The sequence below is a fragment of the Rhineura floridana genome, chromosome 6, assembly GCF_030035675.1.
Source record: "Rhineura floridana isolate rRhiFlo1 chromosome 6, rRhiFlo1.hap2, whole genome shotgun sequence".
Classification (NCBI taxonomy): Eukaryota; Metazoa; Chordata; class Lepidosauria; order Squamata; family Rhineuridae; genus Rhineura; species Rhineura floridana.
In genome coordinates, this window is record NC_084485.1 from 10,230,618 (window position 1) to 10,250,095 (window position 19,478).

Consider the following 19,478-nt stretch of genomic DNA (forward strand, 5'->3'; position numbering starts at 1 on the left):
TTGTGTTTAGTAACCCCTGATACCGTTATCTTCCATGAATTTGTCTAATCCTCTTTTAAAGCCACCCACGTTGGTGGCCATTGCTTCCTCTTGTGGGAGAGAACTCACAGTTAAACTATGTGCTGTGTGAAGAATGAAATTCAACAGGGATAAATGCAAAGTTCTACACTTAGGAAAAAGAAACCAAATGCACAGTTATAAGATGGGGGATACTTGGCTCAGCAATACGACATGTGAGAAGGATTTTGGAATTGTCGTTGATCACAAGCTGAATATGAGCCAACCGTGTGATGTGGCTGCAAAAAAGGCAAATGCTATATTAGGCTGCATTAACAGAAGTATAGTTTCCAAATCCAAGTATTAATTCCCCTCTATTCAGCACTGGTTAGGCCACATCTTGAGTACTGCATCCAGTTCTGGTCTCCGCACTTCAAGAAGGATGCAGACAAACTAGAACAGTTTCAGAGGAGGGCAACAAGGATGATCAGAGGACTGGAAACAAAGCCTTATGAGGAGAGACTGAAAGAACGGGGCATGTTTAGCCTAGAGAAGAGAAGATTGAGGGGAGATATGATAGCACTTTTCAAGTACTTTAAAGGTTGCCACACAGAGGAGGGCCAGGATCTCAATCGTCCCAGAGTGCAGGACAGGGAATAATGGGCTCAAGTTTCAGGAAGCCAGATTTCGACTGGACATCAGGAAAAACTTCCTGTTAGAGCAGTACAACAATGGAACCAATTACCAAGAGAGGTAGTGGGCTCTCCGACACTGGATGCATTCAAGAGGCAGCTGGACAGCTATCTGTCAGGAATGCTTTGATTTGGATTCCTGTATTGAGCAGGGGGTTGGACTTGATGGCCTTATAGGCCCCTTCCATCTCTACTATTCTATGATTCTAAGAAGTGGTTTTTTTGTCTGACCTGAATCTTCCAACATTCAGCTTCATGGGATTCTCACAGGGTTCTAGTATTATCAGTCACTATCACTATGTAGGGCAAGGTGGCCATCTCAAGAAACAGATGTTGGTGAATATATATATTTCACTAGCATCTTTTTACCATCAGTGGCATTGGTGATTTGCATTTTCTGCCTCAGGCACAAAAAAATCTCATGGGGCAAACGTTGTAAACTGCCTCTTCGTCTTTTATCCTTCAATGCCACATCAACCATCTACTTAATGAATCAGTTCACGGGAGATGAGCTTGTGCAGTGATGGGCAAAGGAATATTTAACAGAACAGTTTAGTCAGCAGTGTTCTCTTCACCTACATGCTCAATGGGGACAGCCTGGTTGTCTTTAAACCGGCTTAGCCAATTTGCTGTCTTCCAGACTTTTTTTTTACTATAACTCCCATCATCCCTGACCAATGGCCATGCTAGCTGAGGCTGATGAGAGTTGCAAACATCAACATCTGGAGAGCACCAGGTTGGCTATCCCTGCTCTAACTGCAGCTTCCAAGCTCCTGTCAGAGAGCGAGAAGACCACAAGCTGCTGTACGCCTAACCGCAGCAGATAAATCCCAAAAACTGAATATTTCATGCCATCTAAAACAGATGAGCTGAGCCAGAAAAGGCATACCTTCCATACAAAGTTTGGAACCCTGCATTAGGAGAAGAGTGGCTTTGGGTGGTGGAGTTCATGCACAAACAGAGAAAGGTGAGCCCATATCTCAGCGCATAAACCTTTGCATGCATAAAGTCTGAGGTTCAGTCCTTGGTATCTCCAGTGAAAAGGCGCCGAGGAAAGACCTATACCCAAGACACTGGAGACCTATTGCTGGTCTGGGTAGGCAATTCTGGTCCAGGGGTCTGGTTCTGTATAAACCAGAATGAAAGAGTTAAGTGCTTCCTCTCCTCTCATTTCCCTGCTCCAAGAGTGGTTTCCTTTGTTGCACACATTTGCATGCAATGCGTCATTTGGTCCTTAGGCAAGTCACCCACTCCTCACCCTAACCTACCTCACAGGATATAGGGTAACCCCTGTGTAAACTACCCTTGGAACAAATGTTCTAAATATATGTATAAAAACTGAAGCCCACCTGCCCTCTAGCTGTGATACAACCACAATACTCTTTATTTCCCAATCTAAGATGCCAACCTTGATGCAGGGCATCCAAGTTCTCACTGAGACAGGCCTGCACTATTTGTGAAACCCCCAGGGCATTGCAGCTTGTCAAATGCATGACACCCCCTTTAGTTTTGTAAAACCCCCTGCAAATAAATAAATATCCAGGAGTTTTATTCCACCATCCATGCTCAGTGGGGTGAACCTGCCTTTGCAGGTCACAACTGCGCAGGCCTGGCTTACACCAAGAGCACACAAATCCACAGAGACTCTACACAGCAGCTCAAATGAGGAAGTTCATTTTGGGTACCTAAATTCCGGCAGTTATCTCAAAACGCCCTTTAAAAAGAGGAAGAAGAGAGAGTGTGTTAACTGTGAAGAGGAACAACCTGAAAATGTGGAAATTTCCCAAGACAACAAAATAGGTCCTGTCTTTTTTCTTTAAAAACGGGGGACTCACTGTTTTGTTCTGGGGAACCTCCTGTTCTCTGCAAGAGATAATCACAGAACTGTTCAGGAATCATTGCTGCCCAGGTGCTTGGCAGCATGATATTTGAAGAGGTCATCACCAGCCCACCTAATGCTGGCTCAATTAAGCAAAACAACTAGGGTCCCTGTGGGGTGGCTACAATGAAGGGTGGTATTCAACGCTAGCCTCACTCTGAGAAGATGTAAGTAGACATGACTAACTTAGGTCCATTCATTTCAATGGGTTTACCCTGAGTAGGACTTTGATGAATGCAACTCAAAGGAGGCAGGCTCCTCAATGAATAAAGCCAGTTTTAAATATATATTTATATATCCAAGATTCCAAACTGCATGTTCCAAATCAAAATGCAACAAAGCAAGTAAGTAAAAAAATAAAAAGCGTGAATTAAGAGCATTTGTTAAGGTTGTTTTTCTACACTTCAAAAAACCTTCAGCGGTGTGACGAACACAGCAGTCAAGACTCGCCTCTTTAACAACAAACGAACAGAGATTCGTGTTTTTGACATGCACATCTTGCAGACAGCTCCCATAACGATGGTTCTCAAACTCCCCACCTGTGGACCACGTGAAAACTGCTGAGGGCCTTGGTGGACCATTTAAATATTTTTCTGCCTGTTGTAGCAATTGTTAATTCCATGGAATTTAAATTGTAATATAATAGAATACAATATAAGGAATTAGAGAAGCATTAAAATGCAATTAAAAATCATTCTGAATATTCAGTGTGATGGATGTGCTGTCTCCTGTCTTCAGCGACAAATCTGCAGACACCATCTGAACGAAGCTCACAGCCCACAGTGTGGGAATCCTGGATATATAACATGAAGACTCATTTAGGTAGGCCCAAAGTTTGTTACCCTAACCATGCAGCCTCCCTCTCCTCTCTTAGGAAGATGTAGTTCAAGCAAATATGCTGCACTCAATTTCCCCCCCCCCCATGGGTGTTCTTCAGGAACAGTCACACGTGGTGTTGAAACATGGGCAGGGAAGGAGCCTTCCATAAGTAGCTTAAAATCAAATGTTGCCACTTCACTTATGGCGGATTGGGCTCATGTCACCTCCCCAACTGGCTCTTGCTTTCATCCCCACATGCTGATATATATGTGAACTGCACAAAAACAAGGTATTTGAAAGACTTACACGGCTTGGGACCACAATACCTGATGGAATGCCTCTCCCGATACGAACCCACCCGTACACTACGTTCAAGATCAAAGGCCCTCCTCTGGGTGTCTACTCCGAGAGAAGAGCAGAGAATGGCAACAAGGGAGAGGGCCTTCTCAGTGGTGGCCCCCAAATTATGGAATGATCTTCCTGACGAGGTGCGCCCGGCGCCAACACTGTTATCTTTTTGGCGCCAGGTCAAGACTTTCCTCTTCTCCCAGGCATTTTAGCATGTGTTCTATATTGTTTAAAAAATTTTAAACTGTGTTTTAAATTGTTTTTTAAAAGATGTATCTTAAATTCTATTTGTTTTTAGTTACTGTGAACCGCCCAGAGAGCTTCGGCTATGGGGCGGTATACAAGTATAATAAATAAAATAAAATAAAAAATAAATAATTAAAAAAAAAACACTACTAGCATCTGTTTGTGTGGACAAAAGCCTAAAGACCTTCCTGTAGGGCAGCACCAGCCTAGTGGGAGTTGTAGTCCAAAACATCTAGAAGGGCATCACGTTGGAAAGGGCTGTTCTAAGTGTGCATCTTTTGCACAAGGCTCCAGATGATGGTGAAAAGCAACGCAGAGCCCGCAGGCCTGGAGTCTGACCATCTCCGCCTATGGTGTCCTTCTGGCCCCCTGCTCCTCCTCTGGCCAAGATGGGGCAGGGAGTAATAAATCACCCCTCACGGGCACTTGTGTGAGCGGCACCAAAGTTAAGCAAGCTGCACTGCCGCCTCCTTTTGTAAGATCTGCGCATGCAGTGATTTGAGGGACATTTATTTTTCACGATCGAACGGTATTTTCATCCCATCCTTCCCTCCAAGGAGCTCAGGGCAGCACCCATTTTATCCTCACAACAACGCTGTGAGGTCGGCTAGATTGAGAGTGACGGGCCCAAGGTCACTCAGCGTGCTTCACTGCAAAGTAGGGCTTTGCACCCGGCCCTCCTCAGTCCTAGTCTAAGACTCTCACCACACTGGTTCTGTGGCTCCATCTGCACTTCTATAGACTTAAACCAGTATTATACCACTTGAAACAGTCTTGGCTTCCCCCAAAACATCCTGGGAGTTCTAGTTTGTGAAGGGTGCTGAGAGTTGTCGAGAGACCACAATTCCCCTCACAGAGCTGCAATTCCCAGAATTCCCTGGGAAGAGGGACTGATTGTTAAATCACTCTGGGAACTGTAACTCTGTGAGGGGAAGAGGGGTCTCCTAACTCTCAGCACCCATCACAAACTACAGTTCCCAGGATTCTTTGCTTTGCTTAAAGTGGTATAAATGTCTAGTGTAGATGTGACCTATGTGAAAAGTTCCCCCCACCCTGCTCAAGACCTAAAAATGGAGATTCTTCTTAGGTGCCCAGCACATTGCGCTTATGAGGAAATCCTTAGTTCACAGCTGGGGTCAGGCAGATATTTTTTACTTCAAGCAGTGAAAAGGGCTCAGAACGGCTCTGCTTTTCATTTTTTGACATGGTCTACAAACTATTTTTTCTTAATTTGTTCTATTTTGGAACAGCCAAGGGGCAAGCTAAAAATATTTTTGTTCACACAAGCTTTCCTGGTAGTGAGACCCAGTCACAGGTTATTGTGTAAAGAGCTTTACACTGACTTTGAAAAATTACACTGACTTTGAAAAAGAGACAGAATTTGACATTGTTCACTACTTTGTTATTTTACAGTAAAGCAGTATATAAAAGAAAATAAACAACCATAGGGTCCACACCTTTGCACATACACAAGTTAATAATAATAATAATAATAATAATAGTTGAAGTTGCAGTAGTTTCAACCATCATTCTGTCAGAGAGCTTCTACTAAACAACCAGTTTCTTAGAAGAAAACTTGCCAAGCATCCAGAAATGGCCTGTCATTTTGGTGACTAAGGCAGAATACCCAAATCACACACACACCCCAAACCTGGTGTGTTTTTTTGGGGGGAAATGAGGTGCTGGTACTCAAGCCTTGATAAAAGTGCTGTGGGTGCCAGCACAAAATGGTTGCCGATGGCAGCCAAAAAAGAGGTACCTATCTATCACAAAAAAGCTACACACACACACACAAATTGAGGATCTTGTTGATCTTTAATGGCTCCCCAAGAAACAGCCATCTGAGATAGGCCACCTTGCCCAGATTAACAGTGGGCCTAACTCCTGTGCTCACCTGGTCATTTCCTGAACATCTCTACACATTACTTGGAAACCAGAGACTAATTCTTTTTTACATTAAAAAAAAATGGGGTTGAATCCAGCTATGTCACTGCGCAAGCGGAAAGACTTCCACTCATGCAATGGAACTTCCCCCCCTCTTCTTCCCCACGTCCCCCGCAAAATTTTCTCTGGTGTTTCCCCCAACCCTTGAGAGCAGATTGGGGGGCAGGCGTGTGGGGCAGTGGAAGGAGAGGGAGGAGAGGTTCTATTGTGCGAGCGGAAGTTGTTCTACTTGTGGAATGACTCGGTCGGATGCAACCCATGGAATTTTGTTTTGAGATAAAGTTAATAAATGCAGACAACAAAAAGGAAGACTTCGCATAGCAGTACAAAAAGAAAAAGGTAGACCACACAAAACAGTACACAAAGATCATCAACTCAAGGGAAAAAGAAACTCACATACTGTTTTTAATATTATGAGCATGCTTGTGGGATAACTAGAATTAAATAGCCGAAGGAGAAAGTCATTATTGAGTTTGGGTGTTTAAGTTATGCAGCCAAATCTCAGTGAGAAAAAAATACAATTCTGTCGTGACAGCATGACATGTCCAGTGTGAGTAGGATGTTTGGTTTCTACACCATCTTGAAGTAGACTTTCCTAAGGTGGCTAACATGAAAAATAAAATAAAAACTGGAATAAAGACATGCACATCATCAGATGAACATGAAAAAGCAACAGATAAACAGCAGCAGGAGATGGATATATTCAGGGCGATTGTTTAAGCCTTGGAAAACAAAAAGGACAGGGTACCTGGCACCAAAAAGATAAGATGGGTCCTGAAGAGAGGGTGCCATAACAGGGCATCTCCCAGGTCACTCCCTCACTATGCACCACGTTTCAGTCTGTGGTGGCACCTAGAGGAAAGCCTCTTAAGGGGGCCTCAGGGAATGGAGCAGGCGGATATGGAGAGACGTGCTGGCAAACTGGGTGGCTGTCTTTCCACCCGAGAAAACATTTGTTGTGAAATGACACCCAAATGGCTCAAGAGCCATCTTTAGCCACACCAGCAAAGCCTCCTGAATAAAAGGGAGGTTTGCAACGAACCACTCCGTACAAATACTGGAGCTTCCCACACATGAAAGCAACCACATTATTGTGTCTTCTTGAAAGCAACCATGGCACGAGCATAACACTTTGAACAGGGCTTATTTTTAGGCGCTGACTGACTGAAATATGGTGTATTTGCTCAAACCTAAGCATTAATATGAGAATCCGCTTTCAAGTCTATGCATTTATGTTGCTGTGGCAGAGTGCGGTGGGTGGGAGATGATGGAGGCAAGTAAAAAGAACTGGAATAAAGGAATAAAAGGGGAAAACGAATAAGGGAAAGTATGAGAAGAGAGGTGGAGAGAAAGGAACAGAAAAGCATTAAGAAACAAGGGTCATGCCAGTGTAAACTGGGATCTGAGACACTTTTCTAACTCTGAACATAATTATTCCCCAAAAGTGGAAGCAACAAATTTCTGGGCAACCAGAAGTGAGAGAGAGAGAGAGAGAGAAAGGGAGAATAACTCTGACAGACATACCCTTAGATCGGACTGATTAAATAGCCACTTGCCTGGTGGCCTGTGGCTAGTAAGAACTGGCTCCAGCAAGGAAGCTTTTGTGAGCAGGAAGAAAGCTGGTTCTTTTTACCTTCCCAGTAGTCACTGTGCAGCAAACAACTAACACACAGAGGTGTGAGCAGGTGGCTGATTTTGAAAAACAGTATGGACTAGAAAATTTTAAGGGCTCTATCTGCAAAGGCTGATGGGATGTTGCAAGTGCAGTGAAAGTTATCTTACCCAAAGACAGAAGATGAGAGTAAAAGGTTTCAGGTTTGTACAGGTGCCATACCTGTTCCGGGGCTGGCCAGATTCCATGTAGCCATCCTGAGGTCCCTCCAAGCAGACAGATGTCTACTTACAGGGCATAGCATAGCATTTTTTAAAAAGGACAGATGCACAGACTTGAGGGGTGGCAGCAAAGGGGGGGGAAGGGAAAGGAGAGAGGAAGCAAAACATTTTTGTTACTTCACAGGAAAGGGAGTGGCAAAGGAAATGGCATAATCTAATGCAACGCTGAAGCCCTTTTTTGGGAAAGCCCCAGCCACCAAAGATCTCTCGTGAAGGCTTCCTAGAGACAGGAAAAGCCAGTGGCCACAGAGAGAATGAAGAGAGGAAGTGGGTAAGAAAAGGAAAGAAGAGTACAGGAGGACCCTGGAGGTTTGGAACAAGAGAGTTCGGTATTCTTTTCACTTGCTACACTGCTATACTTTTCAGTAAAAAGTATGAAAATGGAAATGGACTGACTTCAAGTTGATCCCGCCTTATATTGACCCTATGAATTGGGTTTTCATGGTAAGCGGTATTCAGAGATGGTTTACCACTGCCTCCCTCTGAGAGGCAGTGACTGGCCCAAGGTCACCCAGTGAACTTCATGGCTGTGTGGGGATTCGAAGCCTGGTCTCCCAGGTCGCAGTCAAACACTTTAACCACTACTCCACATACAGACGCTTAAAAATTTGTCGTCGTTAAAATCCCCAAAACCCACCAACTTATTTTTTGCAACTACAGAGACGCTTTAACGTAGCTTTATGCAGTCTCTCCCCCAGCTCCCCTTTATCAAGCTGGTCTAAAAACAACACCAATGAACAAACAAACATAATTACATCTCCTCCAGAGGATGAACAGTGTATCTGTTACCCCACAACTCATAGTGGAGGAACTCAGCATGTTGGCTCACCGGAGAGCAGGGCTGTGGAGTCGGAACCAATTTTGGGTGGAGTCGGAAGAAATGTACCGACTCTGACTCCTTCATAAATGGCAAATGTATATTAACTAGTAATAACACATTAAGTGTAGTAAAATGGTAGCACAAGGCTCTTCATCACCACACGTGAATCCAGAGCTTGGAAAAGTTACTTTTTTGAACTACAACTCCCATCAGCTCCAGGGATTGGGATCGTGGGAGTTGTAGTTCAAAAAAGTAACTTTTCCAAGCTCTGGATTCACGTGGTGGTGATGAAGTGCCTTGTGCTACCATTTTACTACAGTAAATTTGTTATTACTAGTTAATATACATTTGCCATTTATGAAGGAGTCAGAGTCGGACAGTAGAAAAATAGAGGAGTCGGAGGTCTGGCATACCGACTCCACAGCCCTGCCGGAGAGAGATTCGCATTCTAGGCAGAATCACATTTCCCCATAAGTATTAGCTTTGTGGCCTAGCACTCCTGTTGAGCCCCTGGATCCCCACATGGCAGCTTACGGCCTTTTATCTGCTTTGGCTGACGTGCCCTGCTTCAAGTGCAAGAAAGAAAGAAAGAAAGAAAGAAAGAAAGAAAGAAAGAAAGAAAGAAAGAAAGAAAGAAAGAAAGAAAGAAAGAAAGAAAGAACGGCCATACACTTAGCAAGCCACAATAAAACACATGATGGCTTGTGGACTAAGCCAGGTGGGCTATAAATTGTCGAGGCCTGATTTAAATTCCAGAATAAAATGTGAGATTAAAAGAACAAGAGAGATCAAACACACATATAATGAGTTGAGGGTTACCACCATTTAACCTGACAAATTGAACATATGAAACTGCTGAAAGAGAGAGACAGTGTGGCCTAGTGGTTAGAGTGCTGGACTATGACCTGGGAGATCAGGGTTCGAATCCCCACACAGCCATGAAGCTCTCTGGGTGACCTTGGGCCAGTCACTCCCTCTCAGCCTCAGAGGGAGGCAATGGTAAACCCTCTCTGAATACCGCTTACCATGAAAACCCTATTCGTAGGGTCGCCATAAGTCGGAATCGACTTGGACAGTCCATTTCCATTTTTCCCCATATAAAAGGGATATCCGGTAACATATTTTTATTTTATTAAAGATTGTGGGTTTTATTCAATGCCAGTCCTTTTCAGAGGAGACCTACTGAAGTTAATAGATATGACTAACTTAAGAAGAGCTCTGCTGGACCAGGCCAGTGGCCCATCTAGTCCAGCATCCTGTTCTCACAGTGGCCAACCAGATGCCCACTATGGGAAGCCAACAAGCAGGACCTGAGCGCAACAGAACTCTCCGCCCCTGTGGTTTCCAGCAACTGGAATTCAGAAGCATACTGCTTCCAACAGTGAAGGGAAGACATAGCCATCATGGCTAGTAGCCACTGATTGCCTTATCCTCCAGGAATTTGTCTATTTATTTATATATAAAAGTATAAATAAATGCCGCCCTGGGCTCCTGCTGGGAGGAAGGGCGGGATATAATAATAAAAACACTTTCTCGCAAAATATCAGGGTCAGAGTACAGCAACATAAAAACATTTAAAAGCAATAAAAATCATGAAAATGACTGGGCACCTCTTTTAAAGCCATCCAATTTGGTGGCCAACATTGTCTGTTGTGGGAGTGAATCTCACACCTTAACTATGCATTGTGTGAAGGTTCATTAATTTCAATCCAATGAACCCTGTGAGCGATGCTGTCGGGAGTCATGTACTCCCAGCAGGGTCACCCATGGCGGTAAGGTCAAGGGAGAGGAACCAGACAAAGAACGATCCAAGAAAGCCCTCAACGGCAGAACAGGTGGAGGATAACAATGTGTATGTTACAACGGCTGTGAAGGCGGATGAAGGCTGCAGCAGATAAAAGACTTCCAATCGTTGTGTTATCCATGCCCTTGGATCAAAGCCTTTTTCTGTCAAGATTGTGTGCTGATCGTCGTGCACCAATCTCCCCACATAAAACAAATTCACGCACAGACGTCTTCCAAGCAAAGACCTTATCTTGGAAGACAGTCTTACTTGGCCACGAGTGATCACCAATGAATGAATGAAATGAACTCTGAGTAGAACTTAGTTCAATACAACCCTGTGTTTGTAACATCTCACTAATACTGAAACGTTATTATGCCAGGCTTATTACTAAGGCATTCCCTTCCCAAAATTTCCGCGTAAGAATGGCCAGTAAACAGCAGGATGGTAAGGCTATAGGTAGAGCACTCTGTCCTTCCTTTGCCAGCCCACTCACTTGCCTGGAGGCAATTCCACACATTCACCTACATGGAATTCCTGCTCACTAACGGCTACCAGGCTAGCAGCTAAATACAAGGCTGCATTATAACACTCATTATCTTGCACAACAATTTCAGTTTTCAGAATGGGAATGACAAACAAACTGCAACAGTATGCACTAAACACTAGGCATATTCCAAGTGGTATCTGAATTTATTTGAAACTGTCTCATTTGTGCAATTGGTTGATACATGTAATTGTTTTAATTGTTTTTATATATTTATTTATTTATTACATTTATACCCCGCCTTTCTTTTCATAATAGAAACGGCTTACATTTAGTTCTGATGCAGTTGTTTTGTACAGTAGGGCCCCACTCATAAAGCGGGTTACGTTCTGGACCCCTGCTGTAAAGCGAAAACCGCTGTAAAGTGGAACCCATTGAATAGAATGGCACGCTATGCCCGAAAACCGCCGTAAAAGCAGAACAAGCGCCGTATGAATGGGGCTTTAGTCTAATTGCATCTAATTGAGACCGCTGTATTAGCGAAGCGCTGTAAAGCGGGGCCCTACTGTTTATGATTTTTATTATATTGTGAAATCGATTCAAGATGCTTCATAGGAAGCAATACAAATAAATGAAATAAATAAAGTTATTTTTCTTTGTAAAATCCTACAAAGCAATTCACCCTTAATTGATTGTGTTGTTTTATTAAAAAAAGTACCCTTCCTGTAGCTCTTTGCTTTCTGCAGAAACGAAGACATTAGCTTCAGTCCGACATGGAGGTTTCAGAGCAGGAGGGCTGCAAAGCTATGCACACAATCTTTCAAGTAAGCCCCACTGGACCTATTTATTTCTGCACAAGATCAAGGCTACACAGCCCGTAACATTCCAGCACAACAGAAAATATGGGCAGATGCTGTACAGAGTATGTTTCCTACTTATTACGGACAGGTCTCTGAGTCCTGACATAAGAACAGTTCATGGCAATTATGAATGGGTGGGTGGCAACCCTAGAGTTGGGGGAGGGGCAAAGAGACTGAGGGATTTGCTTTTTCAAAGTCTTCACTATGATTAAATATGAAAATTAGGTGAAGCCCAGTAATTAATCATACATTTCCACTGCAACCCTCACTGCCAAATAAGCGCTATGCCTCCAATATACTCTTGACAAATGGAGTCTTCCATAAGCCAAATAAAAGTAATTCTTTTTTTAAAAAAATTGCAAGTTGCTTCATACTGGCTGCTGGCTGCTTTCTAAACCACAATTGCTATGTTGGTAGGGTTGCCATGTTCAGGGCCTGATACTGATCCTGTATCTTTAGGAGAAGAGAAAGTCAGCCAAGTGCAGGTGTTCTTGCAACACTGGAATGGGAAAAACCACAAGGTGGAATTTTCCCTTTCCCCTGCACAACTTTTAAAAATACAGAAGACCTCTTGGAGGCTGGGCCTGGCAACCAAGAGGTCTTCTGTAACTTTAAAAGTTGTGCAAGGGGAAGTGAGAATTCCACCTTGTGGTTTTTCCCATTAGAGTGTTGCAAGAACACCTGCACATGGCTGACTTTCTCTTCTCCTAAAGATACAGGATCAGTCTCAGGCCCTGAGCCTGACAACCCTATATGTTGGTTCTTTGCCGTCTCCAAAGCTCCAGTGAAATCCAATTTCATTTGAACAATTTTAATCCACTGTACACTCCCATCAGCATGGGTACATGCGGGAAGCTTGGATTCTGCAAATGCAGTTCCATGCCCATGTCTGGAAAGGTGCCAGGACACCTTTGAACAACTAAGGACCAAGTTACCCCCAGGCATACCATGGGTATACTTACCATGTATACTCCTGCCTGGTCACTTCAACCCGCCCTTTCTCCTTTCTATGGGATTCCAACAAGCTAATTTATTAATTACCAAAAGAATTTTGGATACGGAAATACAAAATCAACGCTCTTTTAGATACATCAATATAAATGGGGAACCAAGTAGCTCGCCCTATATACCTGCGAATCACTTGAGGATCTTAGTGGACTATAGAATAAGAAAAGCATTCACGAAGGCCAAATACAATGTTCTACCCTCTACCTTATTAAATGGTAGATATCAAAAAATACCACTCCTAGAGCGTGTCTGCCCATGTGGCAGTGGCTCTTTAGAAAACATCGACCATGTCCTGTTAAATTGTGAGTTTTACAATGAGTTAAGACAGCGATTTATTACTCCTCTTCTCCAACGAATCCCAGGCCGAGACTCTGCATTATATACAAAATACCTTTTAGCAGATGTGGACCCTTCTGTTACATTCCCAGTTGCAAAATATTGTGCTGCAGTAATAAAGCAACGCACATGGTGTTTTATAATTTGATAGTTTTAAAATATCTTAAATCGAACAAAATTTTGTTCATTTTAGTTAAATGTATGTATTATTGGATATTGTTTTACTGCTGGTCTTTGACCGTATTAATAAAGATTTGGAACATTTGGAACCCTTGGGACCAACACTTGTAGTAGTCCCCTATGCCCCCCAGATTTATTTTATGTCCAATTAAACCAGGGCCTGTAGTGTGATGGCACCTGCCCTTTGGAATATGATTCCAATAAACATTAGGCATGAACCTACAGTTATAGGCATTTAGGCCCCTGCTTAAAACAAATATGTTCACCCAGGTTTTTACTGAGGGGTGATCTAGCTATGTTGTTGTATTAAGCTGATCTACTAATTTGTGATTTATTTCACACTTGTTTTTATGAATGCAAATGTTATTGTTGATTTTATGTTTGCCACCATGACATTTTTTCCTTAATGTTAACATTTTGCAAGTAAATAAAAACTAAAAATAAAGTATCAGGGACTTGTTGCCAGTTTGCATGAGACTGCTACTGGAGATTAGACAAGCCAATCACTGTAGCCCAAACGATTGAGGAACTTCAGATCTCACCGGTCACCCTTTATTCACACAGACGAAAAGGATAAAGGAACAGAGCCTACTGTTGCAATAAATCCTTCCTCTCTCCATTTCTGCCTGACTCTCTGTAAAGTAAAGCCAGTTCCCCAACATCCCTTTCTCCTGTTCCAGTCACACTCCTGTGTGACCAAGAAACAAAAGGCAAGATGCGGCTAAACAGATAGGAACCAGATTTGAGTCTCAACTCAGGCAGGTGTCATCAGGGACAGGAATTATTTCAGTCAAAGTACCCTCAAGCAAACCCTTATTTTCTCTTTTAAAGGTGACTGCCCGCCATTCATTCCTACAAAGAAAAATAAAGCACCCTGCTTGGGGGCAAAACCTGCCCATCATACTAATGCTAGGTGGCCAGACCCCCAACTGACAGGGTTGGTAGGAGGGAGAGGTGCCTGCTTCTGTACACAGGGATCTTTGGCTCTCTCCCCATCCCCTTCACAGCTCATTGCAATACATCCAGCTCTAAGCAGCTGCCTTTGAAGAGAGAGCAGCTGGTGCAGAATGCAGGTTACCTGATGCAGGTTACAAAGATAGGAACATAGGAAAGTGCCTTCTACTGAGACACATCACTGATCCATCTAGCTCCATTTCGGAGATGGGAGACTTGTGCCACATGGGTCGAAATCAGCCCTTGGAGGGTTCCCATCAAGCCTGAAGGGCCTCTCCTCCGCAGCTGGTTGAGAAGCAAGTGGACTTCTCATCCTCCCCAACCAGCACAGAACGCAGTAAACTGCAGGTGCAGGGCACTGATATATACCCTAACACGGGTAGGGGGATTTAACCAGTGGCGACTGGTGGCTCCATGTTAGTGGGGCAGTGGAATCCACTCCAGGTTTTAGCTCAAACTCTGAAGGAACTGTCCAAGGTGCTGAAGCAGATGATACAAAATTGGGAGGGATAGCTAATACCCGGGAGGACAGAAACAAAATGCAAAGGGATCTTGATAGGATGGAGCACTGGGCTGAAAACAACAGAATGAAATTTAACAGGGATAAGTGCAAAATTTTACACCTAGGAAAAGGAAACCAAATGCACAGTTATAGGATGGGGGATACTTGGCTGAGCAATACTACATGCGAGAAGGATCTTGGGATTGTTGTTGATCACTAGCGGAATATGAGCCAACAGTGCAATGTGGCTGCAAAAAAGGCAAATGCTATTCTAGGCTGCATTAACAGAAGTGTAGTTTCCAAATTGTGTAGAGTATTATTTCCCCTCTATTTGGCAATAGTTAGGCCTCATCTTGAGTACTGTGTCCAGTTCTGAACACCGCACTTTAAGAAGGATTCAGACAAACTGGAAAAGGTTCAGAGGAGGGCAACAAGGATGATCAGGGGTCTGGAAACAAAGCCCTGTGAGGAGAGACTGGGCATGTTTAACCTTGAGAAGAGAAGACTGAGGGGAGATATGATAGCACTGTTCAAGTACTTGAAAGGTTGCCACACAGAGGAGGGCCAGAATTCCTTCTCGGTCGTCCCAGAGTGCAGGACACGGAATAATGGGCTCAAGTTGCAGGAAGCCAGATTTCAGCTGAACATCAGGAAAAACTTCCTGTTAAAGTGGTACAACAATGTATTATTACAATTACCTAGGGAGGTGCTGGGCTCTCCAACACTGGAGACGTTCAAGGGGCAGCAGGACAGCCACCTGTTGCGTCTGCTTTAATTTGGATTCCTGCATTGAGCAGGGGGTTGGACTGGATGGCCTAATAGGCCCCTTCCAAATCTATGATTCTATGATTAGGGGGCCTGTTCAGCCTCCAATGGTAGGGATCCCACCATGTGTGTGCACATAACAGATCTCTCAAATATGCCATGCATCTGATAGGACTTCTTGCAATATACATGCTTCGTTCTTCCCCCCCCCCTTTTTTTTAGCAGTGTGACTCATTTGCATTCACCAAGAGGCTACCTGTGTGTTTTCCTGTTAGTGGCAATTCTTCCCGTTAGCAAACTCAGCTTTACAAATAAGTCCACAAATTGTGGACTAGCCCACAAAAATGTGTTACTGGCTGGCTGACCCCAACCAGTCATTTGTGGCATAAAAGCGGTTTGGGGAAGGGGGGAGAGAGAGCAGGGAACAGGATGACATGTTTTGTAAGGCTTTTATGAATGAATGCCTAGAGGTGGTTCTCACTTGGTGAGTAGCTATTTACAAGCCTGAGCAAACCTGTGGCTGATAGGCCAGCTGGGCTGTACACAGTTTATGAAGGAAATTCATGCATCTTCTGCACTGCGTTGAAGCAGAAGTACTTTTTCTTTTTTTTTTGGACCGTCCCTGCTTCCAAACCCTAATGTCGCATCTAGCGGGGGGGGGGAGAGGGAGGGAGAGAGAGAGAGAGAGAGAGAGAGAGAGAGAGAGGAGAAGCCACTCTGCCAGAGTGCTGGAATTGGACCTAGGAAATCAGAGGCCAAATCCCCAGTTGGCCATGAAGCTCACAGGGTGACCTTGGGACAGTCTTCAACTCTCAATCTAGCCTACCTTTCAGGGTTCTTGTGAGAATAAAATGGGAAGGGGGGAGAACCACATACATCGTCTCGGAGGGAAGGTGGGATGGAAACATAATGACAAAATAAACGGTGAGTCGGGCTGCTGTTCCTGCCCACCAAATCACAGTAGGAGGCTTCTAAACTGCTGGAGAGTGAAGGTTTAGCCTTAGGACTGAATCCGTGTCCCTCTCCCTCCCACCTCAGCTGTTCAGGAACCCTGAAATGAAAGTTCACGCATCTCAGCCAAATCTTGTTTTGCATCCTAATATGTGCCCTGCAAATACAGCTGAATTCTCTTCGGAATCAGAAAATGTCACACCATTTCTGATGGAGTCTCCACGCGCCCTTAGGCAGGGCTGTTTTTTTTAATTTATGGCACTTGGCATTTATAGAGAATAAGGCTACCAATGGCTCCTAGCCACAATGGCTATGTTCTGCCTCCACTGTCTGAGGCAGTGAATTGCAGATGCTTGGGGATCGCAAATGGATAGAGATTGCTGTTGCACTCAGCCTCTGCCTGTATTCAGGGCACACTGCCTCCAGTAGCTCAGACAGAACATAGCTATTGTGGCAAGGAGCCACTGATGGCCTTGGGGGGAAAAAAGGACTGCCTTCAAGTCGATCCCGACTTATGGCAACCCTATGAATAGGGTTTTCATGGTAAGCAGTATTCAGAGGTGGTTTACCATTGCCTTCCTCTGAGGCTGAGAGGCAGTGACTGGCCCAAGGTCACCCAGTGAGCTTCATGGCTGTGTGGGGATGTGAACCTTGGTCTCCCAGGTCGTAGTCCAATACTCTAACCACTACACCACACTGGTTCTCACAGATGGCCTTATCCTCCATTAATTTGTCTAATCCATTTTTAAAGCCATCCAACTTGGGAGCCATCATCGCTTCTTGAATCCCACAGTTTAATAATGTGCCATGCGAAGAACTGCTCCTTCTTGTCTGTCCTGAATCTTCCAACATTTGGCTTCATTAGATGACCCTGGGTTCCAGCATTACATTACGCTGTATTTTATTATTAATATTAATTACCCGCCTATCACCAGCAGGTTCCCAGGGCGGGTTACAATTTCAACCCTAAAAACAGTTAAAACAAAATACCGGAACAGGGTGGGCCCTGAAAATACCCATCTCTGGCATCCAAAGCCAGGGTAAAGAGGTAAATTTATTATTTATTATTTGATTTATATCCCTCCCTTCCTCCCAGCAGGATCCTAGGACGGCAATATTTAAAAATAAATCTTTAGCATGTCAGGAACTATAGAATGAAGGTGTGAGACAGTTGGAAAAAATTCTTATTCCCCTGCTGGTTTTAAATTATTTTAGCCACTATGCCTATGCTTGGGAGGTATTTTTTGGGGGGGGGAGTGAGCAGTTTGTATTATGTATAATTGGTTTTACCTGTTCTATTTTTTGAACCTCAGTTTGTTGTACTTTTAATGGGTTTTTGAACTCCCCAGACAGCAATGCTGCGTGGTTGGCATATAAATATAGCCAGCATGTATACCTAAATATGTACCCTCCCCACAGTGCCAAAGAGCTCCTTTTTCTCAACAGAATACAAGTTGCAGTCTCACGGGTCTCGACTTATATACCCCTCAATTGTTCTACCTCCATAATCCTTCCTAGCCTTTAGATTTAAACCAGGCAAGTACTGATGCCCAAATAGCATATTTATAGAGGACTGGCAACATTGAGGAAGATAAGCACCTATTAATCACTAGTTAAAGCTCTATAAAGGACAGCTTAAAAAGAGTCAATAGCTATTTAATCAGCATTTCCCTTAGACAAAATGGAATGTATTTCCTAACTCCCTTTTGAAAAGCATTCCTCAGCAGCATAGTGCAGAAGCTTGCAGAGAGACAGGAGAGAAAGCCAAATGGCATATCTATTGCAAAGAAAGGTTGTTCGTAGGTTTGTATGCCAAAAAGAAATCTAAGTTCAGCATGCAATATAAATTAGGCAAGGCACTAAAAATAAAGCTCAATGGACATGCTTTAGGATGGTTGCCAAAAATCCTGGGCACCTAACACTGGGATGATGGCACCCAAGATGGACTGGAGGCTAGGAGATTTTATGCTGCCTCCCCAAAACTTGAACACTTGGCACGTAAGAATTTTAACATATTCAATGAACGGCAAAAATGCAAGAGCAGTGTCTGTGGCAAGGAAGGTGAGGAGGGGAGATGTGGCTGACACAATATTATTCCAGCATCTCAACTCTGGTTAGATTCAGACAACTGGGATCTATGGGGGATGGGTTACCTACCGCCCAGTGAAGGACACGTGCTTTGCATGCAGAAAGCCCACAGTTCAATCTCTAGCATCTCTGGTTAAAAGGATCTCAGTAACAGGTGATGGGAACGGCCTCAGCCCAAGAATCTGAAGAGGTGCTGCCAGTCAACATAGACTGGGGTGGAGGACTTTTTTGGCAGGACAACCCAACTGTGAACCACGTGACATCATTATGACATCACATGATTGCCAGGTGGGATGACCCACCCCACTTGTCAAAATCCTAACATCGGAAGTTGAAAGTGTGAGCACAGGAAGGCCTGCAAAGCCCACCCTGCAGTGATCCTTTCAACCTGCAACGTCAGAGGCTGAGCATGGGAAAGGGCTTTGCGATCCTTCCTGCGCATCTCCACTGCACCCCCAAAGTTGGAGGCGCAAGGAGGATTGCAAAGGGCAGCACCAGGTGGGAGAAGCGGTTTCCATTGAACAAAGACGCTTCTCAGTCCTTGAGGAAGGCATTCCTTGCTCCTACCTCCACCAAAGGAGCAATCCGGAGCCCGCTTTAAGCTCCCAACTGTTCCTTTGAAGCTCCGCCGTTATCTGCCCCACACAGGACATCTGTCATGAGTCCCTTGGAATGTCCTTGGAGTGTTGATGAAGAAGGGAGGAGACGGAATGGGACTTGGGGGAGGGCCCTAGAGACTTGCAGCCAGGAGGGAGGGGTTGAAGCTTCAGGCTTCACCTTCCCTTCACCTCCTTTCTTTGTTCACCTCGCGGCTGCAGCCACTCAATTAAGTGGCCAAATGACGTCAGTTGACCAGTTATTATGACCTTCAGCTACCAGGCCAAGTGGTGTAGAAATCCCTATTGCAGCTTGGGACCAGGATATCT

At 44.2% G+C, this 19,478-nt stretch overlaps 1 protein-coding gene across 5 annotated transcripts in view; it reads right to left on the reverse strand.

The window, feature by feature from the left end:
* RGS19 (regulator of G protein signaling 19) overlaps positions 1 to 19,478 on the reverse strand; it is an 84,798-nt gene that overhangs the window by 53,702 nt on the left and 11,618 nt on the right. For 3 of the 5 annotated variants that reach the window (XR_009763346.1, XR_009763349.1, XM_061630979.1), the window contains exon 1: positions 7,760 to 7,880. The exons of 1 other annotated variant lie outside the window; for it this stretch is intronic. The gene's annotated coding sequence lies outside the window, so the exon portion shown is untranslated. Of the gene's footprint in view, positions 1 to 7,707; positions 7,881 to 19,478 lie in introns of those variants that run through there. One more of the 5 variants, XR_009763348.1, reaches the window with a different exon arrangement.